The 23,420-nt window shown below is 30.5% G+C and overlaps 1 long non-coding RNA gene across 1 annotated transcript; it reads right to left on the bottom strand.

The window, feature by feature from the left end:
- Nucleotides 1-14,727: 14,727 nt before the first annotated feature.
- Nucleotides 14,728-19,210, bottom strand: LOC140177788 (uncharacterized). The gene is made up of 3 exons (XR_011869265.1): nt 19,036-19,210; nt 18,889-18,943; nt 14,728-15,052 (listed from the first exon to the last, which is right to left on the bottom strand). It is a non-coding gene; the product is annotated as an uncharacterized lncRNA (long non-coding RNA).
- Nucleotides 19,211-23,420: the final 4,210 nt, after the last annotated feature.

Here is a 23,420-nt window from a genome sequence, read left to right as displayed (position 1 = left end):
ATATATATATATATATATATATATATATATATATATATATATATATATATATGTATTACACTCTCCTTATATGTATATGAACACTTTATCTTTGGTATCTCTTAGAGGTTTTATGGAGAACTAGGGCTTTTAAACGTGTTCTTTTGGGCTTTTATTATGTATATACTGTATGTAAATATTTTCCGGCCAGCCTTAACTTCGTAGGCTGAGTTAGGAGCTTTGGTGTATCATTTTTTTGTCTCTCTACTTCTACTTTCTATTTAGTTATGCTTTTAAACCTTAGATTTTTTCGCACACAAGTAACCCTGATTTCTAAGTGTTGCGCTTTTATTTTTTACGATTTTTGCTTTATCTGTTTTTCAAGGCTCCTCATATACTGTATTCTTTTCAATATTATTATATATATACTTTTATTTTAGAGGTCGTAATACCACACCACCTCTACTTTACGACTCAAACGTAAAGATCTGTGTGGTAAGGTGTTACACTTTCTATGTTATCAATGTTCTCACTTAAACTAATATTAAACTGCATAATTTGAAAATAAAATCATAAAAACAGAATCAAAAATCATAAACATAACATTTGCAACATAGAATCAACAAAATAGAATTAAAAAAATTTTAATCTTTATAAATAGAACAAAAAAAATACTAATAGCAGCCGCTAGTAGTGAAGAACAACAACTAAAAATCACTACAATTAAAAAAAAATAGCTGAAGTAGAAACCAACAGTGAAAAAATAGAAGAAGAATAATCAACAACAATCAGAAATAAAACCAACCTGACTCGGAGGCTCCATTTTTGGGGAGTTGATGATCCAGACAGAGGATAGTTAATTATAGGAAGGTATTGCTGTGTGTGGAGGAGGACGACGTCTGGTGCGTTTAGTTGCTTTTCATGGAGGATGACGGCGGCTGTTCGTGTGTGGAGGACGATGGTGATGCTAGTGCGTAGCACCGTGGAGGAGGACGGAGATATAAGCACTATGAGGAAAGGAGAGGGAGACGAAGGGATGGCAGCGGCTATTGGTGCTGTTCGACGGCGTTGTTGATGGCAGAGAAGAGGAAGGAGTCTCGTCATTGTGAGATACTGAAAGAGTGAGAGGAGATTTGGCAGTGTAAGAAACTGAGGGAGGGAGATTTTCGACAATAAAATTGAGAGTGAAGTGAGTACTTAGTAGCGTTAGGTCATTAGGGCTGAGGGTGTTAATTTAAGATTTTTATTAAATATCAGTTCGGTTTGATTTGGTTAGGATTTATGTTTTAGCAAAATTTAAAATCGAATAGAATTGTAGAAAAAATTGCAAAAAGCTATTTTTTATTTTTGATTATTTCAGTTATCAATTTTTTTAGTTTAATTTGAATTGGATCGATTTTGAACATTTTTACTGGCCACTGCTATTTACCATAGTATCTTTGATTTGCAGTTATATTGGAGAGAGAAATTTTCAAATACTCCTCTCTTATCCATGTGGTTTTCTAAAGAAATATAAAAAATAAAAACTTGGTCCCCCTCACTATGTTTAATGAATTTTTTTCTATATTTAATGAATTTTAAATTTAAATTATACAATACTATTTTTGGGTACAAAAGTCAAAATTTAACATTAACAACAATAGAATAAACAATGTACATATGCAAAAGATTAAATACCCATATCTAAAATAGATAAAACCCTAACATTTTATTTGTAACCAGCAGATTTAAAAAGTTCTGAATTTTTTAGTGTCACAACTTTTGATTTCATAGTTATGACAGAACAAAACAAAATAATGCACTCAAATCACAAGGCTGGTAGCTCAATGTAAAAAAAAAAGAATAAACAAAAAAGATAGAGACAATAATGCTATCAATACAAATTAAAGATAAAAAAATTTTAAGAACTACCACAGATTTTATACTGCAGAAATACTTTCACATATGAAGGAAAAAAAAAAGAAAAATGACAACTTTTTCACATCAGAAATCATAGAACCCTAACCTATTTGTGTAAGGTTAGACTGAAAATGATTGCAATACAATGTTAATAGTAACAGCATGGTTGAAAAAGAAATACACTCTGATTTTGTGATGGAAATAGAACTTGAATGCTTTTATGTGATACTCAACTTCATCATTTTATGCAGAAAAACTTTTTTCTATTTTTTGTTCTTTTTTTTTCTTTTATGAAAGAGCAAATGTGAGATAATACTCTTAAGTTTTGTTTTTCTCTCAATTTTTCATCCATAATTGAGAAGAAAAATTTTAAATAAAACCCACTCTCAATTTTAAACTATTTTAATTTTCTATTAAAAATTTCATTCCAAACAAACAAAGAAAAATAAACGTTTCCCTCTCACTTCTTTTTATTTTCTTTCCGTTAATTTTCAGTTCAAACAAACAAATACCTAAAGGCAAGGTACTTCAATTAAAACCGTGCATTGGTACCTTAATTTCACATTTGTCTGTCACATTTTTATTTTGGTGAGTATGTTGTAACTTATTTCACACTATAATTATTACACTATATATATATATATATATATATATATATATATATATATATATATATATATATATATATATATTAGATATTTATATACATATAAAAATATATAATAATTAATTTTAATATACACATAATATTTTTATACTCATAGATATCTTTTTAGACGCACATATTATTTATATTAACTATTGCGTTGTGACCAACCAATTTATGAAACGTGCTCCTTCTTTCCAGTCGCCACTACTAATTTCCCATTTGTCGCTTTGTTATCCAACTCTAAGTTAAGTGGTTACCACAATAATTAAAATCCATCATATGAAGCCAAAGTGGAGACACATTATCTGATTATCTTATTGGAATATATTGCATGTATCAATATTGAAGATGGAAAGTAAAGGCTTTGAAATTTTGCTTTTGTAGTCTTATCTGCCGTACTGTCTCATTCCAATAATTATTAGTATATATATGTAATATTGATGTCACCACATCAACAATTAGAAAAACAAGAAAAATATATATTTATAACGGTTATAGGTATGGTTGTCAAAATTAATTATTTACATAAGAGTAAATAGTTATTTTATTATCCGAAAAATTTTGTTTTCGTTAAAATAGATCCTAACATTTATTTTTGATAAAATAAATCTCAAAAAATATATACTGTTTGATAAAATAGTCTCAATGTTAATTCTTTACTTTGAATGTTAATAGAGATATCTAGATGGCACATTAAGTTTTTACCTAAAGAGTTAGAACGATATATGTGGAGTTGACTCATATTTTAATCTAAAAAAAAATTTAAACCCCAAATTGAGTTATTAGTAGAGTAAAAATGAAAAAGAAATCTTCATTGACAGAGAATGGTACTTCTATCTGCGAGAACTATGAGGACTCCACCAAAAAAAGAAAAAAACCATTTTATGGAATCTACTTCTGCCGTTAGTAGGTGGTGGTGCTAAAATTGAATACTCAGACCAATCTTGGTCATTGATTTTTTCGTTGTCCTTCTTGGCAAGTATGTTATTTTGAATGAAATCCATTAAAATAGAGTTTGTAATTTTTTTTTATTTGTTGAATCTTTTCCTTTTTCCTTCCTATTTTGACAGAAATTGAGAATGAGATGTACGTATTTTGTTTGGGTTAATAAAGTAGAAGAAGAGATTAAGAAAATTAAATTGAAGGTTGAAAGCTAAGGAGTGAAGGGATGAAAAGATTGGACAATGAGAGAATTATAAAGCACGTAACTCTGAAATCATCTGTGATTAAAGAGCACATGGGAAAGATAGAAACTTTGTTGTTGGTGTTTATAATTGGGATAGCTTTAGTTATATTTATGAACATGTTCTCATTATTTAAATAGTGGTAGTGTTGTTGTTGTTGTATGATGATAAAAGTTAGAAGTAGAGAATGCTACCTTTAAGGGTGCTGAATGCTGAAATTATTGTATCCAAAATGAATATGTATTCTCTGAATATGTGCTGAATGTAACAACGATGATCCCTTGTCAAACGATGTTTTTACTGTGAGTCAATAGAGGTCAACTGGAATGTGAAAAGGTGAAATATAAATTTTAAGTTTAATAATTTCGCATCTAAAAAAAAGTAATATTATAATTTCACATTTAACCTTTCAGGTAAGTACTTAATGTGCCACCTTAACATCTCCATTAACATTCAGAGTGAGAAGTTAATGTCAAAATCATTTTGTCAAACAGTGTCTAGTTTTTGAAATTTATTTTGTCAAAAACAAATATCTATTTTAATAAAAATAAAATTTTTTAAATGTCAAAATGACTATTTATTCTTTATATAATATTTATGTATTTAATAGTATGCATAATTGCATAACCATTTATTTAAAATCAAAATTTATATTTTCCCCTTTGTATTGATATTTTAGACATTCGAAATTAAAGTATTTATTATTGTAATAGTAATAATATATTTATGAAAATATATGTCAGTGTCTTGAGATCATATATAGAAGAATTAGAAATATTTTTTGAATATTTATTGATCTCCTCGTATATTATATATATTGGCACCACAACAATTTTGGCAGATGACGGTGGAAATTTTGTGGCGAATTTGTAAAACAGTCGTAAAATGAATAATTGCGGTGCATATCACGACGGTTAGGAATAGAGATGCAATCAGTATTGTATTTAGCGGCGGTTTTTCTAGAACCGCCGCGATATGTAACTTGGGTGAATTATTATTTTATATTTTGCGGCGATTTTCTTCCAACTGCCGCAAAATGTGTTTAACTACATATTTCAATATTTTTTTAGTAATAACTATCTGGTTATAATCTAGTTAAGTTAACACTACTTTTTTAAACTACATATGTTTAAATCATTGTTAATTAAACTCGTAACACTTTTTTTAGATTCGTTTTACGTGAAAAAATTCACAAGTTAAATAAGTTATATATTTTAACTCATGTGAACAAATTTACTAATAAGATTTCCTCATTTACTATACTATCATTTAAATTTTTATTCAGACATAAATGTAAAATAAAAAAATAAAGTCATCGTCTGAATTTATAAACTTAAAATAAAGTTCTAACGAGCATAAATTAAATTTACTCTTCTTCGAAGTTATGCCTTACTAAACCTAAATCAAGATACTCTAAAAGTAGATAAACATATAAAATGGCGACCCAAACCATTAAATTAAGGGAATCGACATAACTTTTATAATAAAAGGTCAAAATTTATCTTCAACATCGTATTGCCCTAGCGAAAAATATTTTGTCAAAAATCTATGGGTTTCACGTTTTACAGGATCTGATATTTTATCTCAATACCATGACTTTTTGTTTAGATTAAAGCACATTTTCTTAACATGTATATCATCTTCTCTTTGTTGGTCTTCTAAAGTTTTATTGTCTTCTTCCGAAACCTTATTGATATCAAACTGCATGGATCTATCAATTCCAACAGCGGAAATATCATCTAAATTGTCTTCTGAATCAGAGTTTTATCCATCTAGACTATCAGGAACTATTTTCCCAGAATATTCAGGTAATACTAAAAATATCAACATGCATACAACAAAATAAGTATACCCAAAAGAAACTGAGAACTCCCAAGTTATTAGATAGTGATTTAGAAAAAAATGGACGACAGTATGATAAGACAATTTTAAAACTAAACGCAAATTATCGACAATTACCATCTCCCTTGTTGGTAGTTTGGGCAATTTTCTTAGACAGAAGCTCAATAGCGAATGTTGTGCTTGCAGAGCATGATGAAAAATTCTCAGTTTTCATTTGTCCTGTTTCACTATCATGTTATGTTCACTAATGTTTAAAAATCGTAACACTATTTGAATTGATATCGAATATTAGATATCAAGATTATCAAAACTGCAACATTAAGAACAACAACAACTGAAACAACATTAAAGATTTAACGTAAACTAACTTTTGACGAAAAAAACATTGAAAGAAACAAAAAATCTGCTTTTATTCATGAAAATCCACAATACATTAAATACTTAACTACAAATAGAAAATACACAGGTTGTTTATAACCAAAGAAAACAGTGTATATCGTTGAGTTTATTTAACTTAGTTCATCACACATAGATCCTTTTTAAATTATGTTAAATTTTTTCATATAAGCATTATGAAACATCATCGAAATTCTCTGAAGCATTTTCTCAGGGGTCTTCTATACCATCCTCCCTTGTCAACTGTAAATCTCCGATGTCACCTTCTGCTGAAATGTTCAACCCTAGCTGTGGAGAAAAACCAACTTTAGCTTCTTCATTCTCTTCTCCCATGTCATACAAATCTCGTGGTTTCACATGAATCATAACACTCAATTTCTTATTTACTTCATCATCCACATAGTATACAAGATAAGCTTCTGATACCAATATGTACGGTTCATCGTCTTCTCGATCATCAATGTGTGTCGAACGAGAGAAACTAATGCTGGTAAAGTTCAAATGGTCTTGTTTGATGCCTCTACTAGAAGTGGTATCAGTCCAAACACATTTGAACAATACCACTGTGAAATTGCAGCTATAATTCAATTCAATTATATCCACAATTTTTTCATAATACGAAACACTACCAACAGCCACTTTATTATCATGCATGCTTGCATAACTTTTTGTATTAGATGATACATATACTCCATTATTTTGGATTTTCAGCCCGCCTTCCTTTGTGATGGTTTTAAACTTGTATCCGTTAACGTTGTACAACCTAAAACAGCTTGCCTGAATCATGGGGCTACATGCAAGCAACTTCATTTCTTTCGAATGAAGCATACTTTCCATTGGAACCTGACACCATATAACATTTATGCTTTATATTAAAATCAGATTTCATAAAGTATGAATTCTAGGCTAAAAATACATTGGTAAGTTTAATATTCTATCAACCTCATGCTTGAACCACCGAGAAAATTTCGCATGCACAATACAGCCTATCTTAGAATGTGAACTTGTTTGAGCTCGTAATCTTCGCTTTATGTTTTACCTAAATGTACTTTATGAGAGAAAAGAAAATTAGTCCAACTAGTCACCAGGTGAAAAGAGTTATATTCGTTTTTTAAAAATACATGTGTATACTTACTCAAGAAACGGAACCATGGCCTCGCAGTTAACTAGCACATGACGATGTGCTTGATGTTTTTCCATTGGAGTGAGTTCAAAATGTGAAACAGCCCCTAATGTCTTTCCAATAGCTGGGAACATAGGTTTTCCTAAATTATGTATAACATCAACGGGTTGATCATCAACCCTCCCTAGTCGGTTGAGTTTAGTCTCAATATTATCCAAATATCTAGAACAGTAAGTCAGGATTTCCTTAAATAAAGAGCCTTCTGCAATTGAGCCTTCTAGTTGTGCCCTATTACGAACATATTGCTTCAAACGTCTTAGATACCTTTTATATAAATACAACATAACGCTCAGTATATACACAATTAATTCAACTAATTGTATTAAAGGGGTTTATTAGCAAGCTAACCTTTCTATTGGATACATCCACTGATAATGTACTGGTCCACCAAGAGTTACCTCATCAATGAGATGCACCGTGAGGTAAACCATGATGGTAAAGAAGGATGGAGGAAAAATCATTTTCATCTGATTCAGGGTTTGCACAACATGATTATGAAGGTCATCAAGCTGCATAGGGATTATGATTTTCCCACAAAGTTTTCGAAAAAATGATGACAAATTTGCAATCACATTGGACATCAGACTCGGAAGTGCATTCTTCACCAAAATTGGAAGTAATTGTTCCATCAAAATATGGCAGTCATGACTTTTCAACACAGTCAACTTACGCTGTCGCAAATCAACACAACGAGTAATATTGCTAGAGTAACCATCTGAAAAGACCACATTCTGTAGAGTCTTCAGGAATACATCCCTCTGTGAATTTGACATCGTAGATATTGCAGAAGAATATTTACCACCTTTGCCCGGTCACAATCCAGACCTTATGCCCATGCATTGTAAATCTTTATGAGCTTTAAGATTGTCTTTTGATTTGTCGCTATCGTTTAAGATAATGAAGACCACATTGTCACAGACATTTTTCTCTATATGTATCACATCAAGGTTATGACTCAACATCTGATCCTCCCAGTAATGGAGGTCAAAGAAAACACTCTTCTTTTTTCAATACGAGTCATGTTCATCCGTATCTTGACCATTGCGTCTTTTTTTGGCTGTCACAATTGAAATCTTTCCAAATGAAACGTGCACATTAGACTGTTACCTCAATACATCTATTCCGGATAGCTTTTTTGGTGGATCTCTACCTTCGACTTGCCCGTCAAATCTATTTCGATCTAGTTTGTATTTGTGTCCCTGATTCAAAAAGTGGCAATGACCCATGAAACACCATTTTTTACTGTCTTTCAGCCGATGAGGCTTAGCGTCTAAGTTACATGTAGGACACGCTAACCCATTGTGCGAATTCCAACCAGATAGGTTTTCCAATCCTAGAAAGTCACTGATGGTCCACATTAGTGCTGCACACATCTTGAAAGTGTTTTCTTCTTTGGCATCATACGTTTCAACGCCATCCCATAACTGCTTCAACTCATCTACCAAAGGATGCAAGTACACATCTATTTCGTTGCCTGACATTTTCGACCCAGGAATAAGCGTGGATAGAATGAAAGATGTCTATTTCACGTAAAGTCAGGGCAAAAGATTATTCGGAATAAGAATAACAGGCTAGATGGAATACTTTGTGCTCATATTTCCAAAAGGATTAAATCCATTGCTCGTCAAGGCTAGGCAAACATTACGCGGATCCTTCGAAAAGTTAGTATACTTTGCATTAAACTTCTTCCATGCTTCAGCGTCCCTTGGATGCCTCAGCAAACTATCGTTATTACGTGCCTCACAATGACGCAGCCAAATAGTATATCCAGGAAAAATGGCCGTGTCAACAAATAGTCGTATGCATCCTCTCTTGTTTGCATAAGTTGAAATTCACAATTAGGACATGGACACTTCATCATGCCATCGGAGGATGCATTCGTAAATGCAAAGTCTAAAAAATTGTTCAATCCTTGCCTATATTCCACACTATTCTGTGACTTTGAAATCCAGCTTTTATCAATATCTATTATAGTAGCAAAATATATCGTACTAATTAATAGTGACATATGAATTACGAGAAAACAAACTTGTAAAAATTTTCATCCATTAAAATGATCCCAATTTAGTTTATTGCTTTAATTAAGTTTTGCGAATTACAGTCAATATGAAATTTAGTGAGCTTTGCACAATATTTAAAATATCTTTTCTTCGTTTACTATTATTTTAATGAAAATAAATGTGACCAATAATATTTAAATAAAATACAATAACCAATAGTCATATATATTACAATCTTTTTATGTTTTTGACATTGTTATTATTTAAAATTGAGATAAGTATTGTTTTGGTCCTTGACATTGAGGATCAGAATCGAAACTGTCCCCATCGTAATTTTCGATTTAGAATCATCCTTAATGTTTTTTTTCGTATTAAAATTGTCACTTTTAATAAAATTTTTAATTTTATTCCTAAACTACCCCTACTTTAATAAAAAAATTATAAAATTTTTAAAAAATAAAATAAAACACGCGTGGGAGGGGGAAAGGGAAAGGACGCGAGGGTGGGGTGGGGATGGGGTGGGGGGAAGTGGAGAGGGGGAGGGGGACGGTGGCAGCGAAGCTTGGAGCCGCCGTCGCCGGCCTCGCGCGCCTCACTGCCTCGCGCACCTCGCTGCCTCGCTGCCTCCCCGCCTCCCCGCCTCGCCCCCTCGCCACCTCGCCGCTTCATCTGCACCTCGCTTTTTGCTTCTGCATCTTGCTTCTGCTTTCTTGCTTTCCTAATTTGGCTTCTTGCTTCTGCTTCTTGCTTTTTGCTTTTGCTGCTTCTACTTCTTGGTTTGGTGGTGGTGTTTGTGGTGATGGTGTTGGTGTTGGTGTTGGTGGTGGTGGTGTTGGTGTTGGTGTTGGTGGTGGTGGTGGTGGTGGTGGTAGTGGTGGTGGTGTTGGTGTTGGTGTTGGTGTAAGTACTGGTAGGGGGTGAGGGTATTTTTGTCCGAAAAAAATTAAAAGGACGATTTTAATACGAAAAAAACGTTAAAGAAGATTCTAAATCGAAAATTACGATGGGGATGGTTTCAATTCTGACCCTCAACGTTAGAAACCAAAACAATACTTATCCCTTTAAAATTTTGTCTATGCACTTTAAAGAGAAAAATGTGTAAACAATATTTTTAATAAATATTTTATTAATTCTACTTGTTTTACGTTAATTATTTATTATGTGTCATAAAACTTATTTTGTTTTAGGTTAACTATTATTGATTAATAATTAAATTAAACTCCAATAAATCTTAAATATCTCACTATTCATGTACCTAAATTAAAATATTTTATATCACCTTATAGGAAAATTAAAGGTAGTTACTTCTAAATGAAATAATAAAATAAAGAACAATGAATAGTCATAATAGATTTTTTATTTTTAATTTACATGTTTCAGTTATTTGAAAAATTGTATATGATACATATTTTATATAAATATTATTTGTACTCGTACATCTTGACTTAGTTTTAACTTAATAAAATTATTAAGTATTTGTCAATTAAGATAATTTTATCAATTTCATCATATTTGTATTGCATCTTATTTTAAAAAAAATTATCTTTTAATGATAATTTAATTGAATTTAAATTGTATCTTTTTGTACAACACATTCATCATGATATCGAAATATTAAAATTGAAACTAAATACGTAATCGTTTTATGTGCTAAATATAAAATTTAATTAAAATTTGATCTTAAAAATGAATTCGTACTATTTGTTTTGGGTTGTTTTTAAAAGAATTATTAAAATTTCATAAATTATCTAAATATATGACAGGGCCCAACGCCATCAAAGAACACTCATTTTCACCCACTTGACAAAAATGCAGGGAAATTTAATTTTTTAGTTATTTAATTAATTATTCGATGCTTTTTTTTATAACATCTTCCAATATAGTTTAACCTACTTTCACCCACTAATATTTTACTATGTGCATGTTAAAATTATTTTTCATCCATTTGATTGTGGGATCCAATACAGCTTAAAAATATAGTCATAAAAGTTTCGCTATTATTTCTGTTAATTGTTAACACATCTAATCAGTAAAAAAATTAGTAGAATAATTAATAAAGAATTTTTTCTGTTTTTTTAGATGGAATTAATTATTGTTTATTTAGCATTTTATTGTAAAGTTTTGGATCTAAATTTCTAAATTATTGTTATAAAAAAATATTACGTAAATTTTTAATAAATAAAAAAAATTAATATCAGTATTTCCAAAATAATAAATTTATCTTTTTTATATATAATTACATATATTTTTTAAAATTAACGTATTATTAGAACTATTCTATTCAAATTTCAAATTATAGTAATCAAATTCAAAACATAATGTTTTTATTTTTATTTTAAAAAAATTATAATTTTAAATTAATAAATATTATTTTATAATCAATCACTATCTAATTTAAAATACAAGATCCAAAATGGTATCATTTAGATTTCTCAATTATTATTTTATTATCAAAAATTATATATTTTCTTATTATATACCATTTTTAAATATAGTTTAACATATGATAAATGACATAAAAAAAATTATTATTCATTTCTATATTCCAATTAATTTAATAGATAAAGATTTAATTCTACTATATAACTAAATAAATATTACAGCTTAAACAAAGGGCATTATAATAAAATTTTGGCCCACAAACAAAAAGTATAGATACTAATAACAAAAAAAAAAAATCCAAAACCCCAATGCGTCCCTGCTTCCTCCAATATCCCCTCCTTTTGTGATTTTCATTTCAAATTTGGAGCGTAAACCACAAAACCTCCATTTTCCAGAGTTTAAAAACCAAACCCCCTCCCAATCCCATTTCTTCAACGGTGTTGCGGCTGTCATCCGTGGTTGTTGGTGCCGCCGTGGCTTCCACCTTTCTCATATTCTGAAACCAAACCCTCTCTTCTAGCTTATGTCGTCCATCCTCCTGCGGTGTCTCTGTCCGAAGTTTTGAGCTGCTCGGCGTAGTCTAGTTTTCGTCTCACCATTCGCCATCGTCTCTTCATTATCATGTTCTCCGTTGAAGGTTAGTGGCTTATAATTTAAGGGTTTTGTGATGTTTGATGGTTTTCTTTCATGAACTGTTCATTGAATTGAGTTTATTCTAAATGTGAACCCATTCAAAGGATTGATTTTAAAAAACTGTTGGTGAAATCATTTATGAAGATGAAAATATTACTCTATTGTTACTATATTTTAATTTCTATGGCTTCTTTTAAAATATTTATGAAAATTAATTTGACCATTTGTGAGTCTACTGTTGTCAACATGTTTTGATTTTAGAATTACGGTGATTATATAATGCTGTTTTCAGTAATACTTCTTCAAATATTTTTCTTAGCTAATTTGGTTTTTCTAATTTACAGTAAAGTCATATATGTGTGTTCTATACTCTTATTATTCATTCAGTTGGTAATATTTTATACAAAATTTATTATAACTAGTTTTGTATTTTGGTCTTTTTACTTAATTGAAGTCTTACAAGTTGAAGATAAAAAATACTATAGTAAACTATAACAGATTTTGATAATTAGCTTTTGGCGATAATTTAATTTAATATTATTTTAGGTTTTATTAATTTTTTAACTGAATTTTTTAAATACAAAATTAAGATATTCAATAATTATTGGTGAGGTCAAAGTTTCAATCTTTTAACTTTCAAGCTAATTTCCAAACAATTAAAATTTTATGTATTATTTTTATAAAATTATATAATTCTGTTATCTATTTTTTTAATATTATTTTAAATTTTGTTATCTTTTTAGTTGTATCTTTGTATCAGTAAAAAATTCAAATGATAAATTAGTGTTTATTATGATTTTTAATATTTATTATTGTAATGATAATTTTCTTTAAGTATTTAATATTTTATATATTCTAATATTTCTACAGATATGATGATGAAAATTAAAGAATTATATATTTTTTAAGAGAAAAGCTACTGCTGAAGAAAGAAAAATATAGTATCTAAGACGGTTTATTTTTAGTAGTGGTGAAATAATACTTTAAAATAAATTTAAAATTAGATTAAAATTAGAACAAGTATAAAACAAAGTATCAAGTAATATATATATATATATATATATATATATATATATATATATATATATGAGATGCAGATAAATGTTTACTTACTTAATTGAAAATCCATATAACTGTCTATTGGTGTGAAAATTAAGGCCTTCAAAAATCTAAAAAAAAGAAACAAAAAACCAAATTCATCATATAAAATCAAAACAATTATAATTCAAGCACGAAGAAATAAACCAATCACGGAGGTGAGGTGCATAGAAAATGCGTATAATTGTTATGTAAAAATTATTTATAAAGCCCGGAAAAAACTGTAGAAAAAACAGTTCAAAGTTGAATATAAATAAATCTTTAAGAGAAGAACACAAAAGAAAGAGAACCAGATAGGTGTGTGATGCTTGAAAAATAATTTGTGATGAAAATGTGTAAACTGATTTTATTGCTTATCAGTAAAGTTTATTAAATTGAAGTGGCATGTTTATCTACCTTTCAGAAATACAGATTTTTATAACTGATTAGTTCAACAAATATGCTAAATTAAACCAATATTCTCTATTTTTTTTAGCCTAACAGTTTTAGCCCGTATAAAATATCCAAGCGGTTCAATATAAATTTTTAAAGAAGACATTATTAACCTTATTAAGTTTATCCCGTAAAAGCATAAGATATTTGGGGCGAAAATAAAGGAACAGAAATACAGCGATAATACAAATTTAAGGTGATATAAAAATAAAAATGAACTCTTTGAAATGGTTAACGTTAAATCTATAGGTCAAATATTGTTTTGATATCCTCCTAATTCTAAGCATTATCCGTTTTCACCATATGCCTCAACATCTCCGTATCTCTCAAACGTTTTGATCTACTCCTAATTCTAAGCATTTTCTATTTTTACCATATGCCCCCAACATCTCTGTAACTCTCAAACCTCACCCAATGTGAATGTTATTTGTTCATAAAAAAAGTGTAAACAAAACGCTTTAAATCGAAGTAAGTAACTTTACACATATATTGGGAGTTCCAAGACATTGGCTAGAAAAAAAAGACAAAGTGATAATAAATAATTATTTGCTTTGAGATTTTGCTTAATCTTCTTGAATATGGTGTTGTTATTTATGAACTACTTGTGTCGATATCAATATTATAGGAAAAAGCACGAGGACGGCCCGTGGGTAGAGGAGAGTTGTTTATCATCACTCATAAGGAAAAAATAGCTATATCCATGCCGATGCATGTGTTGTTGCTATAAGTAATATTTGAAAATTTTAAACTTTTCTCATTATATATATCGTGTTAAACTTCTCTTATTGTATCCACAACTTCCTCTTCTTTTTCCATTGCCTCTATTGAAGTTTAGAATAGTTGAATATGAACTCTGAGCTATATTTGTAACACCATACCACACAAAATTTTATGCTTAAGCCGTAAAATAGAGGTGGTATGGTATTACGACCTCTAAAATAAAATATATGCATAATAGTATCTGAAAGAGAGTAATATACGAGGAGCCTTGGAAGACAGGTAAAACAAAATCGCAAAATAAAAAGTACAACACTCAGAAAAAGAGTTTACTTGCGTGCTAAGAAACCTAGAGATCATAGATGTAACTAAGTAGAAAGCAGGAATGGAGGGTCAAAAGTACAGAATAACAAGCTCCTAACTCAGCGTGCGAAGCTAAGACTGGCCGAAGAATATTTACATATATATACATATCCCGAAAACCCAAAATACATAACTGAAAACTTAACTCTCCTCAACCCTCTAGAAGCGACAAAATAAACAAGTTTCTTAGAGAGAAAGCTAAGTACATATTTATAAAGTTGTACATCAAAATAAACCCAGAGACTACTCCACTTCAGAAGTCTAGACGCCTAGCGAGGATCCTTTCGACCTGCATCTGAAAACACAACACAGTATGGGGTGAGAACCGGAGGTTTTCAGCATGGTAAAAGTGCCACGCGCATAATATATAAGGTCTTGGGAAGGCCAGAGGCAATTCTAGAACGCCAACCTTCAGTTTAAAACTTAAATTCTAGACAGAAGACATAAAAAGGGTAGGTGTTCTAAGGAATTCTAAACTTACTTAAACCTAACTTTATCACCAAACCGGTCCACCTTTCCTCCCCTCCTCCTTCACCAATGATTTAGCAGAGACAGACAACCAAGCAATTTCAAGCACAAGTAGAAAACAGGTAGTGCAGGTAGCAAATTTAACAATTAGCATAATATATATTCAGTTAGGAAATCCCAAGTAATACATAGCAGATAAAACAAACAGAATGCACATGATGTATGACTGTCCTATGGCTGATGAGGATCATCTGTCGGTTATCCAGCCAACCCGATAAGTCAGAAACCCTTAGACTGTCCCTCATCACGGATCCCCATGAGTCTATACATAGTTTTTCTCATTTCTTTCATAATTCATACATTCATTCATTCATATATAACTTACTTAATGGGGGATATCCATTCCTGGGAATTTATACGTGCCATGTCACCCTTACGACGTAGGGTCAACAGAGTATCGAGTTTCAACTTGGAACACGTGATGGCAAGCCACGGTTCTGTTACCCAGGAAAACTCGTATCTCAGATATCATTAAATTCGTAAGCCGCATAATATTTATAACCATTCATATTCATTATATAGTCATTCATTATAGTCATCGCATCATAACTTCTTTTAACCTTTGCATCATTCTCTTATAATTCGTCATGTCTATCCCTTTTCTTCATCTCCAACTTACCTCAATTTCCTAGATTCAACTAACTACTATGCTTGGAATTATATTTTATATCTAAAAGGATGAGAATAGAGGTTTAGAAGTCTAAAATTTGATTTAAAAATACAAAATCTAGTTTTGTGAAAAACAGGGGCCACGCGTACGCGTGGGTATGCGTTTAGGCCAAGACACGTACGCAACCCTTGATTATGGGTTGATAAACCCCATTTTTAGGGTTTATCTTGTATTGAATTTAGAGTGTTTTGATAACCTTTTGTTACATTTAGCCTATGAATTAGCATGGTTTTGTTATCTCTCCCATAGTTGTGCTTAAGTGTAAAAACATGTTTTTTAAGCCTTATTTTGATGAATTCTAATTTCTCCTTGATTCCATAAGATGCCTTGATGTGTTTGCTAGTAATTCCAGGATTGAAATAGGCTAGGCATGGATCAAAGGAGCAAGGAAGGAAGCATGCAAATGGAGAGAAGCACAAAAGACAAAAGAATTGATCTCAGCTAAGCATGCGCACGCGCACAAGGCGCTCGCGCGCACATTGCAGAATCGGCCAGGGACGCGCACGCGTACCGTGCACGCACGCGTCGATGACCGCACATGACTTCATTAAAGCAACACGTGCCTGGCGATTTGAGAGGGTTTCTGAACCCATTTTTGGCGCCAATTGCTGATAGGAAGGAATAAAAGGATCAAGGATTGAGGGGAAGGATCATTATTGAATCTAGGAAGCATATAGCATAATTAGGATTAGTTTAGAGTTAGTTTTAGAGAGAGAAGCTCTCACTTCTCTCTAGAATTAGGATTAGGTTTAGGTTAATCTCTCTTCTTAGATCTAGGTTTAATTCATGCTTTGATTCACTTTTCATTTACCAATTCTTAATCTTCTCCTCCTCCTCTTTCTAGTTATGTGCTTTAATAATTGTAATTCTTCATTTTGTTGTGGATAGATTGTTGTTTCTTTGTTTCCTTTCAATAATGCAATTTGAGGTAATTCATGATAATTGTGATTTCCTTGATTGTTGTTGTTAATTCATTGCAATAATTGTTGTTAGATTCTATTCTTGTTCTCAATTTACTATACTTTTCTTTTGTACCTTCCAAGTGTTTGATGAAATGCTTGGTTGGATTTTAGTGTAGGTTTTGTTCCTCTTGGCCTAGGTAGAGTAATTAGTGACTCTTGAGTTATCTGATTCCTTTGTTGATTGATAATTAGAAGTTGCTAATTGATTTGAATGCCTCTAAAGCTAGTCATTCCTTTAGGAGTTGATTAGGACTTGAGGAATCAAATTGATTCATCCACTTGACTTTCCTCCATGGTTAGAGGTTAACTAAGTGGGAGCAATACACAATTCTCATCACAATTGAGAAGGATAACTAGGATAGGACTTCTAGTTCTCATATATTGCCAAGAGTTTTATTAGTTGTTAGTTTATTTTCATTGCCATTTACTTTCATGCCTCTTATCAAAACCCCAAAATAACTCACAACCAATAACAAGACACTTTATTGTAAATCCTAGGGAGAACGACCCGACGTCCAATACTTCGGTTTATAAATTTAGGGGTTTGTACTTGTGACAAAAAACTTTTTGTATGAAAGGATTATTGCTTGGTTTAAAAACTATACTTCGACGAGATTTTATTTGAGAAATTCTAAACCGTCAAAAATCCAATCATCATGCGTACGCATTAGCGCTAGGCAGTAGCGCTTGGTCGCGCATGAGGATCTTGCGTACGCATAAATCCCACGTCACGCGCACGCGTCGGCCACGCGTACACGTAGGCATGCAAATTTAGCCCATTACGCGTACGCATAGGCTTGTTCGCACACGCATGCGCAAGAGACAGTAGCTATCATACGCGAACGAGGGTTATGCGTATGCAGAAGTCCCATGTCACGCGTACACGTGGGCCACGCGTACGCGTGAGCGTATGTTTTTTCAAAAATTTTACCAAGTTTAAAATATGCAGATTTTCCATTTTAATTCCTAAACTTCCGACACACATAACTTTTCCATTTTAAATCATTTTTCCTTCGTTCTTCAAACGGCGTAAACTTCATGGACCCAATTTTTATACAAAATAAATTTAAAACTATTTGGGGATCCGGAAGCCTAAGTTATAGGTCACTGAAGTTCGGCCAAAAATCAAATTTCACAAAAGCTTCAAAACCTCAATTTCTTTTTAAAACTCATTCCAACCCAATCTATCATACCTCTAATCATCAATATAACTTACCGTTAACAATATCACAACAATCTTTGCATTCCAACCACTTCTCAACTCAATAACATCTCACTTCAACCTAAACTTCACAAGTTTGACAACAAACACCAACATATATATATATATATATATATATATATATATATATATATTTTGCCATGACCACAAGTTTCAAACCTCATCACATCATCATTCATCATTCCAATTCCAACAAAAATCAAGCAAACACCACACATACTCAATTCATATTATTATCACTAAACATTCAATACACATAATCATTCCAACTTATCCTATGATTCTTTAGCCTAAATTTTTCCACGATATTATATATTATATACGCGAAACCTAAACCATACCTTGGCTGATTTTCGCGTCTAACCCGAGACACCACCAAGGCACCCAAAGCAACCTTCAAGGCAGTGGCGGAGCCACGTTATGAGCAAGGGGGGCAATGCCCCCCCCAAACTAATAAAATGTATGTATTAAGTTTTTAATTTTTTAGTTTAACCCTTTTTTAATTTTTAATTTTTCTTTCTTCTTAACTTATATTTTTCATGTTAGCCCCTCCCAAAATAATTTCTAGCTCCGCCCCTGCTTCAAGGTTCAAAATCTTCAAGGCAAGGCTTCCCAAACTCTACTAAGTCTCCAATGTGCTCAATCAACTTCAATATATACTTATACAAGCCTAATTCACATAGTTCACACCCAAATTCAATACCCAAATCTAAACATGCTAGAATTTGCAGAATTTTGAGAGTTCTCACCTTATATATGTCTTGATTAAACAAGAACCCACAAGCTCCTCAAGCTAGTTTGAGCCTAAACATCAAGACACTGAATTTCAATAACCATAACCCTAAATTTTTGAAATTTCAAGAGATTGAGAGGCTTAGATGAGAGGTGAGACTTACCTATGAAATTGATCTGATAAAACTGTAGAGCTCGACGTGTTGGACGTGTAGCCGCAAACAATGCGGCGATCGAAATTTGGATGAAGAAGTTATGGTGGTTTGATTATATGAGCGAGGCTTAGGTTTGTTCTTGTTCTTCCCCCTTCATTGAATGTTTTCCAGCGTGAATGAAGCTAGAGAGGAGAAAAGGAAGCTGTGTTGGTAAAGTATGGTTGGGTCTAATTGGGCCTTGGGCCCATTTCGGGCCCGAATCGATCTGTTTGGCCCGTTTGGCTTAATTTTAGGCTAAATTCTTTAAAATTAATATCAAAAATTTCATTTTAAAGAATTCTATCCTATTTTATTATAAGATTTTCATTTCTAATCTTCCTTATTAAAATTTAATTTATTTACTAATTTAGCGAGATTTACAATATTAGTTTGAATAATTGTATTTTTTTTTACTTTTTAAATTTTTCAAGTAAATCATCATGTGTTGAAAGAAGAGTTTCAACCTCACATAATATATAAATTTTTGGTTTTGTGTTGAAAGTAGTGAAAAGCATCTGATATATATTCTTCATTTAACCTATCAAAAATAGCTTGAATTTGCTTTTCTACTTTACGAGGTTTTTCCAATACAGCCAATGAATCAGCAACAATCTTGGTCTTTGGCAATATATTCTAAAACTGTAAATCCTTGTTTCTTCATCATCTTAAGTTATATTTTGAGTTGTTTGATTTTAAATTTCATTGATTCTGTAAAATATGACTCATTATTCTCTCATATTTGATAGCTATAAAAATAATCTATCATCTTTGGTGTGAAAGTTGAATCCATAGTACTAACAACTAAAAAAGAATCTTCTGATAATTTTGGATCTGTTGTTTGTATTGAGAAAATTTAATATCAACATTTTGACAATCTTGATCTGCAAATTGTTATGAAATTTTATCTTTGCTGAAATGTACTTCTAATGCTTGACCTCTAGTGGCAATAAGTGCTTATTGCTACCAAATTGTGTAAAACTCTTTTATACTTCTTGGAGATCGATATATATAACAAGGAATATTATAAGACAGTAGAATTTAATATTTTTTTATCATCAGTTAGCGAACAATATTTAAACTATAAGTTAAAAATATATTGTTAGATTATTATATTAAAGAAATTGAACTAATAGTTAAAAGTATTAACCAAAAATAATAAATTTTGCTAGTTTTTGAACTTTTCTCGTATATAACCATTTATATATTTTTTTTAAGTTTAATTATTCTGTTGGTCCTTATAGTTTGCGAATTTTTAATTAGGTTCCTATACTTTTTTCTTTTTTAGTGCAGGACCCAATTAAAAGAAAAAAAGTACAGGGACCTAATTGAAAATTTTGTAAAACTATAGAAACTAACAGAATAATTAAACATTTTTTTATTCTTAAATTTTTTTTAAAAAACAGTTTATGATATGGTATCAAAATTTGTATCTCTTAAAAATCTACAGTTGACTCTCATTGCTTAAGTGAAAAGAAAATTTATACAAATTAAGAAAAAAATTCTTATTTCATAATTAAGTGACATATTAAAAATATAATAAATTAATCATAATATATTTTCTTCTACGAGTTTAAAATTTTTGTTTTTGAAGTAGGTTGATGAAAATAAAATTGATGGAAATAAAAAAAGAGAAGATTTGGGACATATCTCTATCAAAGCATTAGTAGTTTTACCTAACTAGAATGGGTATTAATATGGATGAATATAAAATCCCACATGCATCTGATCCAATGGAGTATAAGTTGTGATATTCAGAGGCCAAAACCCAAACCCAGAATGAATGAATTAGGGCACTGCAACCAAGACCACATATCCCAAAGTAACATACAACATGGGGTGCCACTAAAGAAGCTTCGTACACATTACATTCTCTTGTTCCTTTCAAATTTGTTGCAATAAATTCAAAATCAGACAAAAGGATAACACTATGGCATGTGGAAGCTACATTAGCAGCTATATATATGTCATGCCATCACCCAAACACTTAGCTTTAATTTCATCATCATGTATCTTTCTTTCTCTGCTTATGCTTTTGTGTGTCTATATCTGTTCAAAATCATATCCTTTCATGTCAATATTATGCCTCCTATCATTTACATCGCCACATTGTGTGTTTCGGTTTACTTACTACTTTGACTACGCCAATCATTATATTAAGTTTTTTTTTTTTGTTACATTTGAAGATATAATTGAAATAAATATATGTATTGTAGTTTGTTACCGATTTTTTTTGTTTCCCACGGTATTTTCCAACCCGACAGGTCAAAGACTAATCCGTCGCGGATCTGAGCTCCATTTAACGGTCAATGGATTGCTGCATGCACAAAGCGGGATTCGAACTCCCGACACTTGCTTAAGCGGACGAGTAAGCTGACCATTTGACCAACCTAAGTTGGTTAGTTTGTTACTGAATTTGGTCCCAAGCATTCTAACCCTCACCACAAGTTCATTTTAAGCACAAATATTAACACGTTCCAAAAAAAAAAACGAAATACAATGCTTTCTAAAAATTAACTTGTTATTAAATTCTAAAAATCTTAAATTTTAAATTCTAAATCATAATTAAATTCTAAATTTAAACTATATATTCGTATAAAATGTAATTGTTAGTGACTATGTAAAATTAGGGATAGTTAGAATTGTTTAATAATGCAAGTAAATTTAACTAGACCTAAACTTAAGTAGTCACTAACAATAATAAATAGAAAACTTTTTTTTTAATTAACAAGTAGTGCAATACTCTATTATTTAAAAATAAATCGTTTTAAAATTTTCTTTTTATTTTATTCTATTTTTAAATAAATAATACTAAAAATGAAATGAAACCCTAGTCAATAAACAGCAAGCTTTCCTTGGTCACATCAGAGGCACTAGGTATCTGGTCCAACATATAAAAGAATATATATCACAAGGACATTAAGAAAATTTGAGCCAAGCATGCATATATATACACATGGTTAAAATTAATTTTTTTTAGGTTATATAATTATTTAAAAAATTTATATAATTTTGTGTTTTAATTTTGATTATTAATAAAAGAACTAACGGCTCAAATATTCCATTTTAACTAATTAATTACTTCTTGTAACCGATGACCAACTCTCTAATTTTTTATATAGTTAGATATAAACATATTTTTTTCCATCAGTTTAATATTTTAAGAAAAGTGATATCTTAAGATAATATTAAAGTTTTTATGATCGAAATGTCTAAAATTCTACCTTTGTATAGCTTTATTGAATTCCAAAAAAAAAATTTATGTATAAAGCAGACAAAAAAATTCTATGTAAAATTCACCTAAATCTAAAAAAAAAAATTGTGTGAAAAAATATGGCAAAAATATAATTATTTATATATCTCTTTTTATTAAATTAAATTTTTAGAAAAATTATACTTTAACATATACTAAAAATATTAGTTCATAACATTATTGTATGATTACTTCAATGAAAACATCTTGATATGAAGATGATATTGTAAATCGTTAAATTTGTTTTAGATCATTCTGTACAACCTCAACCTATCCTTAATCGAATGCATGAATCAGAAAATATTCCTAAAAACTATATATCCTCTTTAATATTATCATAAAAAATAACTTAATTTCCAAAAATATTTTTAACAAAATAACAAAATAAAACAGAATACAAATATAATATCATTGGAAGCATTTCAAGTGTACTGAGAGTATCGGTACACTAGTTGTTTTAACGGTTGATCTGAATTATAAAAAGTATATATAATATATATTAATTGAAATCAACGGTTAAAATAATTGGTACATCGGTGTTCCCTAATGCACTTAAAATATTTTCAATATCATTATAATTGTGAATCATTAGATAATTTAACATATTTAATTGAATATATTTATCTGAATCATCTAACGATTTATAATATCATCTTTGTATAAAGATATTTTCATAAAAAAAAAAAGTCATCTAACATTATATATATAACTTTAATTTTAGGGGGCAACATGGTCCTGATTCTCATCCTCAACCGAAATGAATGTGCATGCATATCTGATCTGTTATATAAATAACTTTATTATCTTGTAAAGCATATATAGCAAAAACTTGAACACATACATATAGGATCTCATGATATGTCACTTTTATGGGGTAATAACTTCTATTCATTCATATCCATATTCATCTTACATGCATCTCTCTCTGGTCCTCCAATCTCTTGTTTCATATAAATCCTCTATGAAATTAGAACTGAATATAATAATAGTATTAAAGCTGCTATATAGTGGTAGCTTTGAAAATTCACTTTTGGAATTGGTACTTGTATCTTCCTCACTTTTAGGGCTTTAACAGCTATACATATATACAAACTACCACTCAACC

Source organism: Arachis hypogaea, chromosome 2 (genome assembly GCF_003086295.3).
Source record: "Arachis hypogaea cultivar Tifrunner chromosome 2, arahy.Tifrunner.gnm2.J5K5, whole genome shotgun sequence".
In the NCBI taxonomy this organism is placed as follows: Eukaryota; Viridiplantae; Streptophyta; class Magnoliopsida; order Fabales; family Fabaceae; genus Arachis; species Arachis hypogaea.
The sequence above is the reverse complement of the archived record's forward strand: the minus strand, read 5'-3'. Positions and strand labels throughout refer to the sequence as shown.